The sequence below is a fragment of the Symphalangus syndactylus genome, chromosome 11, assembly GCF_028878055.3.
Source record: "Symphalangus syndactylus isolate Jambi chromosome 11, NHGRI_mSymSyn1-v2.1_pri, whole genome shotgun sequence".
Classification (NCBI taxonomy): domain Eukaryota; kingdom Metazoa; phylum Chordata; class Mammalia; order Primates; family Hylobatidae; genus Symphalangus; species Symphalangus syndactylus.
Window position 1 is genome coordinate 18666637 of NC_072433.2, and position 18390 is coordinate 18685026.

Sequence of the window (18390 nt, forward strand, 5' to 3'; positions counted from 1 at the left end):
AGACTGGCAGTAATGCATATGTGCCAGAGACTGTTCTATGTGAATTATGTTTTACTTCACTCAAAGGTCAAAATGACCTAAGAAGTAGATCAGTTTGTTATTAATTTCACCACATAGCTACTAGTACTCTGTGACACCTGAACAAAACACTTCCATTGTAGGACATTCCTGCATTTTTCATGGCACCCTGCAGATTAAAAAAAAAAAATCAATGAGGCAAAGATGGGAGACTTATGAGGAAAATACACATAAAGCAGGGCAGGTAAAATTAAGTTTATAAAGGCAAGAAACTAATTTGACAAAGAGGAGAATGTCCTGTACTGAGAACCTGGAACGAGATGTTTCCTGGCAGTCAAGGTTAGCATGGAAACAGGCATTTCCTGGCAAAAGGAATGAGTTGTAGAAGATGATGTCACTGGTTTCAGGCTGGAGGCTGGCTTTCAGGGCTAGAGGTAAGCCTTTGATCTCACTAATGTTCATGGGCATCTGTTCAAATGTCAGTGATAAGTGTCTCCTTGTCCTCTGTCACCACCCAGGGAGGGCATCAGGGCCCTGCAGGTAGAATCAAGGAGCTCTCTTGGTCAACATGGAGTGGAGAAGCTAGGGCTATTTTGGGGGTGACATATTATGTGTCCATTGCTCGGAGGCAGTGTGCTGTTTGTGTGCTAAAAGGGAATGTTTCCTCCACCAGAACTGGCATTGGTCCCTGAGCCTGGCTCTTTGCATGTCTTCTTAAGAATATTTTGAGAGTCTTAGCCCCAAGTTCTCCTGAATGTCACAGGCAATATCTGCTGGCAGAACCTTCTAGATAGTACCTCAAAGGCATTCTAGCATTTCTCACTTGAAAAATGGAAGCCTCTGGGACAGACATGTGACAGAAAAAAAAGAAAAGAGAAATTGAGGCCCTCTGTGCTACTTTAGGTGGTGGCATTGGAAGTCACTTGCATAAACTGCCACATGTGTAGAATTATTACATTATTTAGCTAACTGAGTTCTTCCTTGCCTCTCATGACACTTGGCCCCATCCCAACACTCAGTGCAATGAACATCTCTGAACAGGAACCAGGTTTCTGCAGTGGACTAGGCCAGGCAGATGCCCCACAGAAGGTTAGCTGAGAAATGGGTTCTCCTGAGGGTCTGCCCTATCCCTTCAAAGGTCCAGAGTTTGGTATTTATCTTAAGAATTTTGGATGCTTCTGGGCCTGATTAGTAGTGGCACCCTGTGCCAGCATAAGACCCAGAGGAAGGAGGAGTCAACCGTCCAATAGCACTGATTGTGCTCATTTAACCCCTGCTACCTGGCCCCTCTCAGTACCCCTACCCTCTGTCCAATGGGGGGTTGACAAGATGGTCTTTTGGATAGGTCCTACAGCAGGAGCTTTGGAGTTTCCAGGCTCTGTGAATCTCTCACGGGCAGTCTCCAGATGCCAGGGAGTAGGATTAGTTATCCAGAGGCAGTGGGAGGGGTGAGGGGCATCATGGGGCCCATGAGATTGGGATGAGGGTGGCCCTCTGAAGCACTCATGGCTCATTCACAGCCAGCACCCCCACACCCACTCCCATCCCACAGAAGCTCTTACTACTATGTTTTCATTTTCCTCAAGAATAAAAATTGGCAATGGTTTGGGAATTTTCTTCCAAATCTACATTTTTAATAGCATATTTCTCATCTAGAGATAAACATGATTTCTACCCTACACATGAAAGGACATGTCCCATCATCAATCTGTGTAGATTTCTTACCATAAAAAGAGAGCTTGGCTGGGCACAGTGGCTCACGCCTGTAATCTCAGCACTTTGGGAGGCCGAGGTGGGCAGATCACTTGAGGTCAGGAGTTAGAAACCAGCCTGGCCAATATGGCAAAACCCCGTCTCTACAAAAATATAAAAATTAGCTGGATGTGGTGGTGGGCACCTGTAATTCCAGCTACTCAGGAGGCTGAGACATGAGAATCACTTGAACCCAGCAGGCAGAGGTTGCAGTGAGCAGAGATTGTGCCACTGCACTCCAGCCTGGGCAACAGAGTGAGACTGCATCTCAAAAAAAGAGAGCTCATCGCAAAGATTATCTTAGCTCTCTTGGCTTTTCTTTTTTAAAACAATCCTAAACAATGCAGGATAATTATATCAGCAAAAATCAAAATTATAAAATGCCAGTTAAAAACCATATGTGTATATTGTAACGGATATTCAAATTAGCTCCAGTCCTTTAAAGCATCAGCTGTGCAGGAAGAGGTCTGAATTCTATTTCCTTCACTATCTTTGTATTAGTAGTGAGCCCTTCCCTCTTTGAATGCCAGTTTTCCTATCTGCAAAAGGCTGGTGTTTGACTGGTTGGTCTCTTTCAGACCTAATGATCTATGCTTGGTTCTAAAGATGGCAAAACTGAGGCCCACACCAGTGGGGAGACTTGCCTGAGTGTCCCCAGCAAGAGAGTTAGAGCCAGACCCGGTGTCTGCAGGATTTTAAGTATCTCAGAGACAGTCACGAAGTGCTCATGCTAGTCCTTTGCTGTGGCTCAGTGGAGGGCTGGGAATGAGCTCAGTGGGGCGGTTGCTGGGGGTGGTCAGCACCATCCTGAGATGGTGAGGTGAACACAGTCCCTGGCCACACCTGCACAGGGAGAAGCACCTGCATAGGGAGAAGCTTTCCATGGCCAACCCTCCTTTACTGAGAGAGGACTCATCATCAACTAGGCACCGTGCTGAAATGTACATCAACTCAGGAAACACTGGCAACAACCCTATGGGGTACGGCTTCTACATTTAATAAACAAAAGCCTGAGGTTCAGAGGCGGGAGCTCACCTGAGCTCACAGAGATTGATGAACAGCAGAACAGTTCACCAAGACAAGGACTCTGCCATTGCACATGCAGGGACTTTGTGAGTGATGCTGAACCTCAGAGTGGCTCATGCTCCATCATCTGCAAGGAAAGGTGGTGACAGTTCCGATTGCAGAAGGAAGTGAATACCAAGCAGCAACATACATCACAGGCACCTGCTCTTTACTGTGTGTGACCATCCTGAACCCAGTCACCCTGGGAGAAGGGCAGAGCCACGTGCCAAGTGCAGGGAGATGTGAGGGCATGACTTGGGCAGTGAGACCAGGAGCTCTGTGTCAGGCCTTCCACGTGCTTAGAGAGGGAAATGCCTACATCAGAGCATCCTCTTGAGCAATGTGCTCACAGTGTCCTTCTATGCAGTTTGTTGGTGTATGGGATTCCAGAATCAGACCCACTCCCCCCAGATACAGCTGCTGGCAAGGGTAATATAAGTGGCACTCCATGGCAAAGCTGTGTGCTGTAAGAGTGTGCAGTTCTCAGAAGGCAGGGTCAGGGGCCTCCTGCCAGTGTCACATGTCAGGTGGGAGCCCCGGATTTCTCCCCTACTGGCTGCATAACTTCGAGCAAGTTATCCTCTCTGGGCCTCAATTTCCTCATAGGTCAAATAGGGATAATACTACTTTGCTCTGTTTTGTGATGCTTCCATATGTATGTTAGTGCCTAAGAAGGTGTGGTTCAAAGTTCCTCCCTGCTCCGCCCACCCACCGCCAGCTCCTGCTCTGAGATCAGTGGCCCCTGTGAGGCCATCACTTCAGACCAGGAGCTGGGGTTTGGCAGGGTGAAGAGGGGGCCGTTTCTAGGTTTTTGCAGTAACACAACTGTAAAGGGTCACCAGGGTTGTTTTGGCTTTCTGAGCACAAGAGATGAGAGTAGCTTGTGTCGGGTGATGGATTTTTCACAGGGAAACACGTTTTTCTTCAACTTATCTCCTCAAATGTGCTTTCAGATGTGGTCGATGATTGAGCTAGTTTTAAAGAAAATGAAGGACAGAACAGAAGAGGGAACGCCTGCTGGAATTATGTCCCTTTCTCCTGTTCCTCAGAGAAATCAATCCCCCCTCCTCTGTTCTCTCTCTCTTTCTCCCTCTCCCCCCACCTGTCTCTCCCCTCCTCTCCCTCCCGCTCTTTGTCACTCTCCTTCGGCCTCTCACTGTCTCTGTGTATCTCTCTTCCTTGCCCTCTCTTGGTCTCTGCTTCTCCCCACCCCTCATACCCCGTCCTCCTTCTCTTTATGTCTCTCTCTGATACTCTCATAGTGTGTCTCTGTGTGTCAGTCTCTTGCTCCCGATCTCTCTCTCCTTCCTTCCCCCAATCCTGTCTCTGTCTCTCAGGCCCCTCCACCCACACCTTGCTCATTCCCCTCCATGAGCCTGTGTTTTACCAATGGTCGCATGAAGGCCACATGTTCGTGAATGTGAGCCATTCTCGCCGTGAGTGCCATTTCCCCAGGAGTTGGTCCTTAGTACTTCCTGCTCCCTTGGGAATATGCCCATTTACCAATGGGAAGACAGGCTCCATAGTCCAGAACTGGACAAAATTGGGATTTGCCACTTGAAGGAGAGTTTGTCTTCTGGAAGAAGCCCATTGTGACAAGTAATGTGTCAGATAACCATGGTTCGAGAACAAAGCGTGTCCATGTACAGTGGGTAAGATGCTCCCAGGCACTTGAGGCAAACCTCAGCAACTCAGCCCCGGTCCTGCACGGTATTTGACTCTTTAGCCAGCAGCTAGGCTAAATTTTCCAGGGCCAGAGTGCTTGCCGAGGACCCGAACATTGCTGCAGCCTGAAGGAGTGCCTCCTGCCTGCCCTTCCAGCCCACTTAGGACCACAGCTTGTTTGCAGCTGCAGTGGCTCCTGCTATTTGCATATTTGCTTGGAATGTGCTGATTATAAATCATTTACCTCTCTTAAAGTGGGTTTAAAGGATCTCTGCTGAGCAGCAAGTCCTGGCCATGCTTCCTTAGCCTAATTTGAGTTGCTGCATATACTGAAATTAAATTACTTTTCACTTTCAATGTTCCCAAATTCAGCTGTTGCCAACACAGGCTGGCTGTCCTCCCAATTAGCCTGAACCAGCAAGGTCTGCCTGCATGGGAAGCTGCGCCATTACCTGCTCATAAAGGGTTCCCTCCTGCCTTCTCTGTGAGTCTCCAGGCAGATATTCTTCAGCGTCTGCTCCCAAGAGCGGGCTGGGAATGTGAACTCTGCCTCCTTGGTTGTTCAGAAGAACATGCTTAAGAGAACAAATTTTCCTCCAGCAGGGGCTGCTGAAGGGTCCTCTTTGTGGCCATTGAAACTCTTGGAATGTCTCACGAAATTATTTTCTGGACAGAGAAATGGCACTACCTGGGGCAGACACATTTCATTTTTAAACCAAAATTTATGGTTACTGTCAAGGGTAATATTAATGTTTTAAAATCCTTGACAAAGAAAAAAGAGAAGAGCTAGAACGTTCTTTGGGTGAAGTTACCCTTCAAACCATGCCTGAATTGAGCTTGAGTCTGAACTGCATGGCACCTTTCCCTGCAGCAATAATAAGAACTGTTACCTAATAAATACAAGGTGCTTACATTTAGAAAGCTCTGAGCTGTCACATTCACGATCTCAGCTAATTCTATGACAACCATGCAAAGTAAGACGGAAGGAATCCCCATTTTACGGAAGGGGAATATGAAGCCCTCACACTGACATCGGTTGCAGAAGTGTGGCTACATTTCAAGTGTCCTGACCCTGACCGCTGACTCTAGGCCCTTTTCACTGTGTTACGTTGTTACTAAGAGACAGTGGAGACCATGTTGCTGGGCAGCGTGTAGAAAGGGCTTCCACCAAGTGCAGATAAAGCAGTGGAGGTCTAGAAAGCAGGGGAAATTCTCTTTATGTTTTGGCAAAGGCAGGATGAGAATTCTAAGATGACCTGTTTTAAACCTTATAGAATAGCATATTTTTCTTTGATATATGATGGTTCTTATAAACGTAAGAGAATAAAGCTTTTCTCTCATGTGGGCTAATAGATATCTTCTATTCTTCCTTCCTCCTGGGCTAGTGAAGAAAACTGAGATTTCTTAAATCTTGGTTTAAGAAAACCGAGTGAAGAAAAACTCTATTTCTTAAAAAGCTATATTTGTATAAGTGACCTCTCCCAGTGTCATCGTCAAAGTTCTGTGTGAGAAGGCCTTTCGATGAAATGCTGTTTAAAGCTTTTTTCTTCCTCCGTTTCAATGTTCTGCAAAGAGAGGGCTCAGAGATGGTGATGGTGCCACTTGTGCCAGGCCTTCCATTTGCTTCAGGAGTCCATGCCTGGGAGAGGAGGACATTGCCCAATTTGCTGTACAGCACAGAAGGTGCCACACCCAGGGAGAGAGAATCTATATGGACCTCCTACTTAGGCACAGGTGCATGTGGAGGAAGGTAGAAGGAAGTGAAAGGCAGCCAGGTGGCTGGAGCCAGGATGAGGAGAGCTGGAGATTTGAGGTAGGGGTAGGGAGAGAAGAGTCCAAAGAAAGACAGCAGGAGTGGACATTCTCGCTTGGAGGCCTGGCAAGCTACAGGGAGGAGCCACAGACAGGAAAGCCTTTATAGCCAGCACCTCTGTAGTGCAGAATGCTGGGCAAGGCCTTGCCCTGGATGAGAGCCAAGGAGGCAGCCTGTGAGCTGTGTAACAGAACTGGCAGCAGGAAAGGATTTTGTTTCCTGCTGAGCACATTCTGCCCCTGCCCAGAGGCCCCTACTTGCCCTGGAGACCTACTGATGTCTCCCACTACCATGCCCCACCTGTGCCTTACTGAAACACAAAGACTGATCATGAGAAGCTCCGAAGCACCAAAAGGAAAAGGCTGGATCATGACCTGGCCTTGACCTCCAGGCTAAATAATGAGGCAACTCTGAAGCCAGTGTCAGAGGGTGAACTGTGGTGAAAGAATAGACGATAACTAGCCCATCCACGGGGGACTGGAGTGGCCTTAAATGGTCAGGCTTTAAAGAGGGTCCAGTCAGAGCCCCAGCCAGCTTATCCTAGCCCTTTTATTGGGATGGGTGCTAGGAATGGGCTTCTGCAGTCCACACACATGTAGGGACATGTACACTTGCATCCCTGAACAAGGCCAGCCTTCAGTCACATGCCCTTTGGTGGGCATTTGTGCTGTCTCTGTATTAGTTCATTTTCTTATTGCTATGAAGAAATACCCAAGACTGGGCAATTTACAAAGAAAAAGAGGTTTGATGGACTCTCAGTTCCACATGGCTGGGGAGGCCTCACGGTCACGGTGGGAGGGGAAGGAGGAGCAAAGGCACATCTTACATGGCGGCAGGCAAGAGCTTGTGCAGGGGAACTGCCCTTTATAAAACCATCAGATCTCATGAGTCTTACTCACTATCATGAGAACAGCATGGGAAAAACCTGCCCCCATGATTCAGTTACCTCCCACTGGGTCCCTCCCACGACACATGGGATGATGGGAGCTACAATTCAAGATGAGATTTGGGTGGGGACACAGCCAAACCATATCATTCTCCAAAGGTGGCTTTGGTCCATGACAGCCTGCAAGTTCCTGTTCAATGCTCAGGCCTGGCTCTTTGGCCCAGGGTAGTCTGGATTATCAGCAAGGGGCCCAAGAGTCATCATTCCCAGGAAATGCAGAGCTTCCTTGTAGGCTTGCTCTGAAGTTCCCTCCTGCCAGTTTACACAGCTGAGGGATCTCAGAGTCTCTGCCCTCCCTGGGAGGCCTTGGGATCCCCACTCTCATGCATACCAACACCTTCTCCTTACCTGCACACCCTGCAAGTCATGTGCTTTGGTGAGACAGCCCCTGTCATCTGCTCATTCTCACCATAGCTGGGGCCCCTGGCGTCTGTGTTTCTACTGTGGAGCTGTGAGGCTGTGCTGTGGGTGGCCTGGCTAGTTCTCTGGCAGGGAGAAGTGCACCATGGGCAAGGTGAGGGGTCAGCCTCTGTTAGCCCTACAGCATTCTCTGGAAGTAATCCATTTCTGTGAACTCTTGAGGGCCTGCAACAACCATGGCTGAGCCCAGACTAACCCCTGGGCAGCCCCTACCCTTGCCAGTCATGTTTCACGGGAGCCTAATTATTCTTAACAGACTCTCCTATTGCCTCAGTTGCTTGTAGTAAATGTTGCTCTGCAGCATTGATGCCAGGGTAGTGCCAGCCAGAAACCTGTGCAATGCTCAGATCTGGCTCTTCGGCCCAGGGTAGTCTGGATTATCAGACTGGGTTTATTTTTCTTGGCATTGCAGTCTGGCTTCCTGATTCTCTTTCAAACACACATTTCCTTCCATACTGAGCAGATTCCGTCAACAGTCTTGGGATTCCACCTTTCCTTTGCAATATGGATGTTTTTGCATCAGTTTGCATTAGCTGTTAGTGAAACTGGCACTGCCTCTGCAGGCAGACATCGCCAGACCGCAGCCCAGTTCATCTTCAGATGTTTACCTTTTCCATGTTGGTGGCAGCTTCCCTTGCTCCTTCCCTCCTTCTCAAGATAAATTCCCCAAAGCTTGGACCCAGCACTTTCTGCCTATTCTCATGGTTTTTGTTGGGGTATGAATGCCCTCTTAGATGGCACAGAGAGGCATTGGAGATTTACAGCCCTTTTTATTATGACTGCACTTGAGCTGCTGTCCCAGCAGCAGATCTCTTCCTTTTGATGACAGGTCAATTGGTCAATTCCGGGTTGCTCTGTTGGCTTCTTCCTCAGACTGTAAGCTCCATGTAGGTAGCGGCTATGTCTGACTCGTTCACCCTTGTGAACCCAGACAGTAGCCCAGAGCCTGGCACATAGTGAGCACTCGATAAACATTTATTGAATGTACAAATAAATAGAATGTTCTTTCAAGCTGAGCAGCTGACTACCTGTAATGAGTTCCCTTAAAAAAGCTTAATAGCTTTTTTTTTTTTTTTTGAGACAGTCTCACTCTGTCACCCAGGCTGGAGTGCAGGGGCGCAATCTTGGCTCACTGCAACCTCTGCTTCCCAGGCTCAAGTGATTCTCCTGCCTCAGCCTCTCAAGTATCTGGAACTATAGGTGCATGCCACCATGCCCACCTAATTTTTGTATTTTTAGTAGAGATAGGTGTTTTGCCATGTTGGCCAGGCTGGTCTCAAACTCCTGGCCTCAAGTGATCCACCCGCCTCAGCCTCCCAAAGTGCTGGGATTACAGATGTGAACCACCGTGCATGACCAATGCTTGATAGCTCGTGAATGATCAGTCTCAGAAATAAAACTTGCAATCCAGATTAATGCCAACCAAGAGTTAAACATCTCAAGGCCAGAGAGCCACATGCTCACTGCTCATGGAGTCACATGTACTGACCTCAGGACATCCTTGGTAAACAGCGCAGTGCACAGCCCCTGGCAGGCTAGCTTGTTAGGGCTTATTAGGCCAACAGCCACGGTCCCTTCCAGCCTGGGTTCCAGAGGTGTCTGAGATTACTAGGACTGCTGCTATGTCATGGGCTGGCCTGTGTTCCTCCACACACAGGGCCGTAAATGTGATGTGCGGCACCTGCTGTTTGGTGCCAGGAGCTGCTCTTTTCTTGGAAGTTTTGCTGAAAGGTAGGTGAAGCCTTGGGGAGAAATCTCATTTAAAAATCAAGTTTCCTCTTCCCAGAGAAACAGAAGAACTATCATCCACTAAAGCATTTCTTCAGGATCATGAAGAAGGTTATTCAGCTGGGGTGGCAGCATCCGGAGCAGAGGTTCAAGGTCTAGATGTTAGATTGCAAGGGGAGTGCCCAGAGGCCTCGCTGGGGAGAATACAGTGGAAAACATTGAGGCAGAGGAGACTCTGGCTCCCACCGCGTCCATACCAGGGCTCTGTCACCCCCTCTCCCGGAGCTGGGCCCACAAGTAGAACCGGCTTCACGTTGATCCAAGCCAGGTATAACCAGGACAGGGAGTGGCTGGGGTTGAATCAGAGAATGTCCCCTTAGGCAAAACCTTGGCGACTTTGAAAGCCATGTGTGCTATTCCAGAGGTCACTTATACCCATACCTTTCACCTTCAGTGCCGCAGGATGACCAAGAAGCACTTTGGTGGCATTTTAAGGGCCTCAGTGTCTGCGAGAAACTCAAATAGTAGTAATGGCAAATATTTACATAGGACTTATTCTGCACCAGGTACAGGTCTCATGGTGAAAGCGTTAATATTATGGTCCCGATTTTGCAGATGAGGAACCTGAGGCTTACAGAGGTGAAGTAATTTGCCTAAGGTCATCAGGCCAGTTAGTGGTGGAGCTGAGATTTGAATCCAGGCAGTCTGGCTCCAGCCTGTGAGTCCCTCCCCATCTGCCTACTGCATGCGGGCGTGGTATGACCAGCAGGGTCAACTTCTCCTGGGGTACACATCTGCCTTTCTCCCTTGCATTCAGTGTTAGGTCCTGTCACAAACATTGTCCCATTGGATCCTTATAGGGAGTGTGGAGTGTCCCCCTCTTTTCTAATTTTTTGGAGTTTTTATTCAATTTATTTTGTTTAAGCAGATAAAAGACACATTAGCCACACTGCTATACATTTCCCAAAGACCACAGGAAAAAAACTCAAAAACTCATGGCATTAACATAGTATTTCATTTTCTAACAGCTTTATTGGGATATAATTTACATGCCATAAAACTGATCCATTTTATGTACAAGTCAATGATTTTTGGTCTATTTGCAGAATTTTCTAAAATTAGTTTGTCACCACAATCTAATTTTAGAACATTTTCATCACCTGCAAAAGAAACTTGATGCCGATATCCAGGCACCCCCATGCCCACCCCAGCCCTAGGCAACCCCTAACTCACTTTTTGTCACTGTACTCTTGCCTCCTCTGGGCATGTCTCACATGGACTCATACACAATGTGTCACTTTGTTTCTGACTTTCTCCACTGGGCACAGTGTTCTTGAGGTTCTTCCATGTTGTTGCATGTCTTTTTGTTGCTGAATCATATTCCATCACATGTGCCACATTTTGTGCATCTGGTCTTCGGCTGATGAACATCTTGGTTGCTTCCACTCTTTGGCTATTGTATTACCCTCTTTAGATGGAAAAAGAACTGCATCCTAGAGAAGTCTTATGACCTCGGTATAGACATCCTCAGTGGAGTCTGTCTGGCCCAGGCCGCTGCCTTCTGGTTGATTCACTCATCGAAGCTGACACCTATTTACTCCTTTTTTGTGCCCAGCACTGGGCTCAGCCCTGGGAGCCCTGCAGCAAGTAAGACACACATGGTCCCTGCCTTCATGGGATTGTCATGCAGGCAAGCAGTAAGTGAGCAAATCAAGGCAGGTGAGTGTTAGGTAGTGATGAGTGCTGGGAAGGAAATCAAATAAGATAATGTGGAGACATATAATAAGGACTTTAGAATTTTTCTGCTTTTTAATTTTAGTTAAACTTCTCTCAATTTCTCCCCAGCAATAGACATTTCGATTTTACTTAAAGAATTATCCAAATAAATTTCAGTTTACATGGAAAATGTGCAAAGATTTGAGAGGTGAGAAATCATTTTTATCTGTATGCTTTAGGGACTGAGACATTCCTGTGGATGGGGCGGCTTCTCTCCATACTTTGTGGGGTCAGTGAAGGACTCCCCGCTTCCCTCTGCCACCCCTGCCTAGCAAGGCACCCTCTTTTCCATTCAGCAATCCGGGTCATCGCAGAGGCCTCAATAGCCCCAAGCTGAAACTGCACTTGTGTGTGTGAGCAAATTACCCCAGTTATCTGGCCATGTAGAAAGCTACAGTTTTGCTCTTCATGGAAAATTAAAATCTTGTCCTGATCTGATGTAAGGAAAAGGATGAGGCAACTTGGAGCAACTCAGCTATTGTTAATCAGGCAGATGATAAACTACACATTTTCTCGACTCGGGATCAATGGAGAATCTTAGAGAGAAACTCACAGAAGAAATTAAGATTAAATTTGCAAGCCTGTAATATGGGGAATGCATTCTAACAACTGCAGCAAAATAAGGCTCTCTCCTGAAAATGCATTATTTATCCCCGCCTGTTACCACAGCTACGGCTGCTCCTTCCTGTGGTCTGAACCCGAGTGGGTTATGGAAGCAGTCCAGAGACAGATGACTTGCTCACCAATACAGTTAGAATTTCAGATGAGCAGTCAAGACATTTTTAGACTGTTTGTGTGTATAGTCACACCATAAATCGTGAGGATGAAGGTAGCTGAGTGAGCCTACATCCAAATGGGGCCACAATGTGGGCTTCACGCCGCATACATCTTATTAAGAGGAAAAAATCAGGGAATCGGTTATGTGGCTCATTCCCACACATTTTTCATTAGTAATATCTTGGAAGGACATCAAAAGTGGTTTTTGGTTCAATGGGGACCTTCAGCAGAAGAACATAATTTGCCTCCTAATGAAACTCACTCACACAACGATAGGTACCACAGTGAAAATCAGGAAGAGATACTTGTATGGCTGGCATTAATGATTGGCGTCTCCCTCAGATGTCATCACTGTCAAAGCCACACTGGCCAGACAATGGGAACTTTCCAGTAATTGAAGCATAAAGTGACATGAAATGTCCCCAACAAGAGGTATGCGTCAGTACCTAAGATAGAGTTATTAATTATTTGGGCAAATTTTTGTCTGAATTCTCTGGAAAATTGGCGCTTCTCAGGAAAAGAAAAAAAATATTTTTTGCAGAGTTTTGAAGTCAAAGTTTGAAGAAGATGCTTTCAGAAAAGTTGCCGCCCAAACCAATTAAAATTTCAGCAGGTTGTTCTCTAAGAGAAGCAGACAAAACATTAAAGGGTCATTTCCCCCCTGTGTCATCCTGAGAAGAGAAGAACTTGAGTCCATTAAGAGCCGGGTTTTGGGAATCACACAGCACAGTTTTATTTGCAACTCTGGTGGCCTTGGGCAAGCCTCGTGTGCTCTCCAGCCTCAGTTTCCTTATTTGTAAATTGGGAACATAGTTAAACCCTGTCTCCACAGGTTTGCTGGGAGGATTAAATGAGTTGTATGAAAATCATTGAACACAGACTAGCAGGCATAAAGTAAATGCCCAACATAATGGTAGTCTATTGAAAAGACCTAAAAAGAACGGAATTTGTTAGAATGGTAGAGCAAATGAGAGAGAAGATGGCTGAACTGCTTATTGGTTATCGGTGAGAAATTTGACTCCTTTCCTTTAGAAATCAGAGTAGTATTTGTATAAGCCAACTAAGCTATCTGCAGATTTGAAGAATATATTTTAAGCTTTTTCTTTTTCTTTTTTCTTTCTTTCTAGATTTTTACTCACTAATAATTATTGAATCATTTAAACATATTTTAAACCAAACTTTAAACATAAATAGTGGGTAAACGTCTTCATGTCAATAGTATTAGTTTGCTTGCTCCTTCAGCAAAATGCTGATGGCAGAATAAGGCTGCAGGGGCACAAAAGTCTTCAATAAGAAAATGATTTACTGAGGACATACTGAGTGCCAGATGCAGCCCCACCCCCAGATGTTGAGGTACTTTGCCTAAGAGGCCAAGGTCATGGATGTAACCTTTAGGTGAGTCAGTTAGATTCACTCTGATTGGCTTGATCTTCAGGTGAAGAAGGATCCCATGATCACCATATATATATATATATATATAAAGATGGCTCAACGAGTGTCCCACTGACTCGGGGTCAGTGAGGTCCACTCTACAGAGAAAGGACAATCTCTGACCCTTGAATAGGGGAATTGTAGTTGTGTAAAGAGGGCTCAGAAGGACATGTTGGACATGGACAGAGATTTCTCCTCTATCCTGAGAGAATGGACATATGTCAGTGAAGGTGGAAATTTGACATCTGTGCACTTTTTTTCTGTGTGAGTTTACCAAGGAGGTAAGTGGCTAGGCTATAAAAAATTCACAGAACCATTTTCTCCACAACAACTTCTCTCTAACTAGCTTTCCCATCATGCATGAATATTTACATCTGCTTAAAATGCTGGGGATTGGAGGAACAAACTTTGTTCTCAGTCTTCAATTTTCCTGAGAGCTATGAAAGCATTGATATAACAATGTGCTGCTAAACTGAGGGCCTTGACCAGTGTTCATGTCAAGCCCATGTCAGCCATGCATCAAAACCAAACTGCAATAAGGTATACACAAGACAAGGCGGTCGAGGGGCCATAAGCACGTTGCCCAAGATGTAGCGCTCACTGGCCACCCAATTCCTTCATCTTTTTGTAACTGAGCTTAATGGAATTTGCCTCAAGCTGAATGACAGGGCTTCCAAAGGTTTGGAGCCTGATTCCATTTGGTTTAGCTGCTAAGCAAGCCTCTTGTCCGGGAGTGATGATCTCGTTTTTGCCCCAGCAGCCTCTCTTCACACCTTTCTGCTGGCCTCAGCACCTTTCTTTGCCTCTGCTACTTTCCTTTTCTCTCGTCCTCCTTCTTTCCTGAACTTTGCTCCTGCTGTGCACTCCTGACCCACCTTACCCTCCTGCCACCTTCTCAGAGAGCCCCACAAGATAAGCCCTATTCGCCCAGACTCCTCTGGAGGGTGGACATTAAAAGCCAGTTCCACCACTCGGAGCTCCTAGAAGGCAGGAACTCTCACATACGCATGAGAGCAGGGTAGCAGAGGTGGCTCACGAATGCAGGTTCACTCACAGGCAAATTGTTGAAGTAGAGGGGAGGGCTGATGATGCAGACCACTCCAAATTCATGGAGTTTGTGTTATCACAGGAGCCCGTGATGGAAGCACCACCCGATAATTCAGACTTGCCTATTACTTATTCTTTATCTAGAGGAAATAAAGAGAAACAATTACCTTGGTGTGACATTCTGCCATCTCTACAAAGCCACCTGCACCTGAGACTTTGCCAGCAGCAGAAATAACGAGTTAAATGCTAAATATTTCATAGAGAAGAGAGTAGCAGGGCTATTGAAAATAAATTCGAAAGACCTTCATGTATTCTGGTCATATATCCCTGGCATAAAACTTCTCCAGAGATAAAATAGCTTTCTGACAGGAGGGTTGTGGCAGGGGAGGGGGAGGCACGGTACAGGAAAAAGGGAAGGCAGCCCTGGAAAACCCTCCTGGCCTCCCCATTCCCACAGTTGGACGCCGCCTTTGTGAAAGCATCTTCGAAATGATTGAGGTTGAACTATTACTGCAGAGCCCTTTTCAATAATGAATTTTAAATTATAAATGACATTTTGGTGTGTGCCCTTCTCTCCCACCTGTTGGTAGTTAACTGGGAAAATTGATGCGGTTTTTGTCAGGACGGAGCAAATACTTGGGAACAGGAGCCTGAAGCTTAGTTTTAGTTCTTAACTGAGACATGTGATAGATGTCCAGCTCCCCTGCTTCCCAGACTTAAATGCCTGCCAGGGCCGCGTCCTGGGGCCAGCCTGGGCTGCACACGAGGCTCACAGCCTGCTTGTGACACATAAGCTGTGGCATTCCTTTTTATTCTCTCTCTGCTGAGGGCAGCCTTTGGGAACCTAACATTAGGATGGCTTCGGGGCCACGGAATGACTTGGGTTTCCCCGCGAACACTGTGAGGCTGAGTTCCCCCATGGGTGTTGGGAGCACTGGGAGGAAGTGGGTGCCATCAATTAAAATTACGGGCCTCATTCATGAGATAATTATCAGTCAAAACTGCAAAGCAGTTGCTGTTTGTTTACTGCGTTTAAAGGAAGCTGCTAAGACAGGAAAGATAATTTAAGAGTAATTGTTGGTGCGCCAGCCCTTTCCACTGACCCTGGTGCTCAGAGTTTTCTCTCATTGCATCAACCATTTTTGGCAATTAGATGTGCTTTCCTTATTAATGCCAGGGTAGGGAAGCAGAAAATGAAGGCTCTTCATTGCAAATAGCTGCTTAATGTTGCAGTGCCTGCCTGTAAGTCACGAAAGCCATGGAGTTTTGCCCATCCTTGAGCACAGAATGCCTTTAATGACAGCTACAGAATAGAATTATTAACAGAAATGAGCAAATCCTGGCATTTTCCACTGGCCTGTGCATTTCTCAGTGCACTGATGGAACTAGGGACACTCCTTCACGGGGGCTACAGATGAAAATGCCCAGCCTGAACCTGTGTTCCGGAGGGTGCCGTGCTCTCTAGCTGGGCACTGGCACTTGCTAGTTCTCAGCAAGAGCCTGGCCCCATCTCCCATTTGTTCATTCTTGGGCAGCATGAGTGGAGGACATGATGAGAGAGGGTGATGCAGGGGTCAAAAACTGGAGCATGGAGGGATTGTGTGAATGTCCCATTCCCTGGTTATTAGGTACCACCTGTATGCAAGAGGCCACCCCAGATGCTGTACTCCCCATGTCTCAGCTGCCCCTGAAGATGAGCCTAAGGTAGAAAGAAAATACAGCAGGTGGAGTTGAGGTGAGATTTAGAATCTGTTTTCTTTACTGTGGGGTAGCTCATACCATCCCTGTAGCAAGATGACATGGTTTGGCTATGTCCGCACCCAAAATCTCATCTTGAGTTGTAATTCAAATTGCAATCCCCACATGTTGGGGGAGGGACCTCCTGGGAGGTGATTAGATTACGGGGGCAGTTCCCCCATGCTGTTCTCATGATAGTGAGTTCTCACAAGATCTGATGGCTTTATAACGAGCTTTTCCCCTCTTCACTCTGCACTCATTGTCTCTCCTGCCACCCTGTGAAGAGGTGCCTTCTGCCATGGTTGTAAGTTTCCTGAGGCTTCCCTAGCCATGGGAAACTCTGAGTCAATTAAACCTCTTTCCTGTGTAAATTACCCAGTCTCAGGTATTTCTTCACAGCAGCATGAGAACAGACTAATACCTAAGATTTCTCTAGAGATTCTATCTGTTATTACACCTTTCTTAGAGATTCCAAATGTGGAAGACTCCTCTATTCAAGCATATGTAGGTAATGTATTGATGTGGAGGCAGAGGTCTGGTCTAATAACCTCTTGACCCCCTAAACAGTTGGGCAGCCATCACCACACACTGCATGTGTGGTGCTGCAGCGTGTGCTGATGGCTGTCCAAGTGGTTATGGGGTCGAGCATGACTGGTCAGTGCTGATCTCAGACCACGGGAGGGACACAGTGCATGCAGCTAGGAGCCACTTTGTCCAGTCACGACCAAAGGGCCAAGCATTCTACCCTGTCGCTAATACTGCAGACCGGGCGGTTAGGAGTCAAACTCTCAAGCAGCTGACATGCTTTGACGTGTCACCTCTACAAAGCACACCATTGATTTTTTTTTTCTTTTCTTTTCAAATCAGAGTCTCTCCAATAGCATCTGAAAACTACAGAAACAGAGCACTAGATTAGAGCACATTGGACAGGCAAGGTTATCTTCTCTAGAGAAGAAATCGACAGCTGCCCCTACTGGGAGGAAAAGTATCTAAAGAAACGGAGGGGAAGGCATGTCAGAACTGGAACTAGATGATAAACCCTGCAGGAGTCACAATAGCCTTTGCTGAGAAAGCAAGGTCACGGGCAGGAGCTCCCCCTGCCACGGCTTGTGAGTGTGAGTCCAGGCAAGATGAACAGTACAAGCGTCAGGGCACAGGGGGACTGGGAGTACAGGCACCAAGGCCATTGCCGTCCAACCCCTGCTACACACTCAGGGACCTTGGGAAAATCACATCCCTGTTCGAACCCTGGTGTATTCATCTTTCAAGGCTGGGGTTAAACTCCATGACCAAGATGTCCCTGCCATGTCAGCATTTGGATGGTCTTCCATCATTTGTCTATAAGCTGATTCTGAAAGTTGAAGACAAATAAATTGCATTTACATTAGTATGACCATGAGATGCCATTGTTGGAGAGTCAAATCATGTCCTAGTATTTCATTTAGTTCTCTATGCATCCAGCATACCAACTCTGTGCCATTCAGTGAAAACTCTTTTCTGGTATCAGGATGAAATAAATTCTCCTTTTTTACCCTCCATCAATTGCCTTCCACATACCCTCACATTTTCGAGGCATTCACTAATATGATTTCTTTTGTCATCAGTTGTCTTTTTTATGGAGTCCTTTCTTCTGGAGCCTCTTTTTCTTATTCTAATCTAGAATGTTCTTTTTGCTTGCACTCTCCTTCCCAAGATATCCTGAATTTCCTTTCTTGGCTTGCACTTTCTTTTTTCTGGGGTACACCCTTATGTTATTTCCTGAGAAAGTGTGCACAGGAGTTCCACTTTCTATTACTCAAATATTTGAAAATGCTTTCATTCTGTACTTGTACTTGATTGACATATTGGCTGGATATGGAATTCCAGGTCAAAAATTTTTCTTCTAATAGTCAAGGTAGTATAACTACTATATAACCCCCAAATATCAGTAGTATAATAGAGTTTATTGTATACTCACAGCACAGCCTGCTCATTCCCCTGTTGGAGTGCAGGAGTTCTCCGCTCCACACAGTAATTCTGAAACCAGATTCCTTCTATAGTGTGGCCCCCAAGGTCACTATGGACAAGGATGAGAGGGAGATTTGAAAGAACATGGAAAAGGCCCATCAGCTCTTAACTGACCCAGCCCAGAGGTGACATATCATTCTACTCACACTCTGTATGTGAGACCTAGTGGAATGGCCCCCTCTAGAGCAAGGGGGATGAAAAGTGTAGT

The 18390-nt window shown here is 46.4% G+C and overlaps 1 protein-coding gene across 5 annotated transcripts in view; it reads left to right on the plus strand.

The window, feature by feature from the left end:
• Positions 1–18390, plus strand: part of FSTL4 (follistatin like 4) — a 421165-nt gene that overhangs the window by 120709 nt on the left and 282066 nt on the right. The gene's annotated exons all lie outside the window — the stretch shown is intronic.